Here is a 2,370-nt window from a genome sequence, read left to right as displayed (position 1 = left end):
GCATATTGGGCACCTACCGACCTGGGGAGTTCCTCTTTTGGTGTCCTATCTTTTTGCCTTTTCATACTGTTCATGGGGTTCTCAAGGCAAGAATAGTGAAGTGGTTCACCATTCCCTTCTCCAGTGGACCACATTTTGTCTCCATCTTATATGTAGAACATGTTCTTAAGCTCATTGAAAAGGTTGCATGCATTATCTCTTGCTTTGTGTCTGCTGCAGGCGAGAAGTGTGGTCCCCTCCTCTAGGCTCTCCCAGCTTGCTATACAGTCACCACGCTGCCTCCCCCTCTACACTTGATCTTAGCTGAAAGGCCAAGAAGTGATTGCCTCCCCCTCTAGAATTCGAACTCCTTGCAGACAGGGCATGAATCTTCTCTGTTCTCAGTATTTCACACTTGGTAAACGCTCCGTAAATATTTTTTCCCCAGCAAATGTTTTTGAAGTCAACTAATGAATGAACTGATGCTCTATTCAAGTCATTACCAATCTTTTTGAATCAACATCCACTATGATAGATATTGTATCTTTAGTAGACGTTGATTGAGAAATGTATAATTCTGTTAATTTGTGTCACATTTAAATTTAAATGCATTTTATTAATCAGAAACATTTTGTATGTGTAAAAGATACATGTGAATATGGGATATTGTCTATTCAGGTCATAGGTAATAGTTATATTACAACATGTAGCACTGTGTAGAAATTACTGAACTCAGTAAATATTTTCATCAAAACAAGGTTCATTATAAACACCTTAATATTTTTTCAATAAAGGAATATGTATAATGTCAGATCAGTCCTATACATATACGTTATAGCTTCCAATGTCTAGTCATTCATTCATCCAGTTTTTGTTGAATGCTTCCTGCAAGCCAAGTTCTGTTCTAGGAATTCAAGATTGTCAAAGCCAGGCGAACACTTGCAGTTCATCAAAGTAGGTTTATTAGTCAATGCAACAGAAAGAATGTACACCATGAGGAACAATGGAGCCTCTTAGAAAGAGAGTGTTAGAAAAGTCTTGTAAGATTTGGGCTTGAGTTAGGCGATTTGGGGAAGGGTTTAAGAAATAGTAGGGCCTTGCTGGCTGCTGTTAGCAAATGGGATTAATTTTATGACTGGCCATGTTAGTAAATCTTGTCCAAGAAGCTAACATGTCATTGGTCAAGAAGTAGTAGTCACCCGGATTAGCCAGAACATAGATGTTGGTCATTATTGTGATCTGGACAATGTTTTGTGTCTGTGTTCAGAAGTGATTATGGAGTGGTCAAGTGTTTTTGTCTCCATCCATCACAATCATAGTGGCCTTGTTTGATGTTGCTGTTTTGTGAAATCATTTGTGTTCTACAGAGCACCAGTGCCTAGCTGTGAGTGCCAGGCCAACTCTTGGGTGTCAGGGGCTGCTTTGTTTTTTCATAAGCTACAGCTATCAATAAAACAAGTAAAAATCCCTGCCCACACAGAGCTTAAATTCTAGTGTGAAGAGAGATACAGTAAACATAATAGATTTATCATGTAAATTAAAAGGTGATTAGTACTATAAGAGGGGAAAAACAGGGTGGAATAAATGTGTTCAAGAGAGAGGACGTGGCAAGTTAAATCAAGATTGGTCTGACTAAGAAGGTGACAGGTAAAGAGAAGCCAGATCAAGGGGGACTTTACAGCCCCACCATTGTAGAAACTTCTTTACTTTTAGAGATAAAGGAATCCACTGGAGAGTTTGAACAAAACAGTGATTTAATTTCACTTATTTTCTAGTATAGCTGCTCAGGTAGTTTTGTTGAGAATAGGCTACGGGTCAAAGGGAGAAGAAGCAGGGAGAACAACTAAAGGCTTGCATGATGGTCAGAGTGGAGGGGCTAAGAAGTAATGTGGTTCTGAATGTATTTAAAAGTGAAGCCAGTAAACACTTCTTCATAGATTGGATAGGAATTGTGAAAAAGAGAAGAGTCAAGGATAAATACAAGATTTCAGTTCTGGTTGATCAAAAAGATTTAGTTGCCCTTTCCAGAGATGAGGAAGACTTCAAGAGAAACAGATTTCAGGTGAGACAAGTCAGGAATTCAGTCCTGGACATAAGTTTGAAAGATACTAGACACTTAGGAGGTATTGAGTGGGCTGTTGGTCATATGGAACAGGTCTGGGCTACATACAGGAATTTTCAGTGAATGGGTTGTACTAAAACCACAGGACTGTATGAGATCAGCTAGAGAGCGAGTATAAAGTTCCACACATGGAGTGCTGGAACACGCCAACACAGAGGGCTCAGGAAGAAGAGGAGCCTGAGAAGGAATGGCTAATGAGGTAGAAAGAGAATCACTCAATTCAAAAAAATGTCTTGAGCAAGTAAGCACTACCAGGCACCAAGGTATAT

This window comes from Bison bison, unplaced genomic scaffold (genome assembly GCF_000754665.1).
Source record: "Bison bison bison isolate TAMUID 2011002044 unplaced genomic scaffold, Bison_UMD1.0 scf7180017857856, whole genome shotgun sequence".
NCBI lineage: Eukaryota > Metazoa > Chordata > Mammalia > Artiodactyla > Bovidae > Bison > Bison bison.
Note: the sequence above shows the minus strand (reverse complement) of the source record.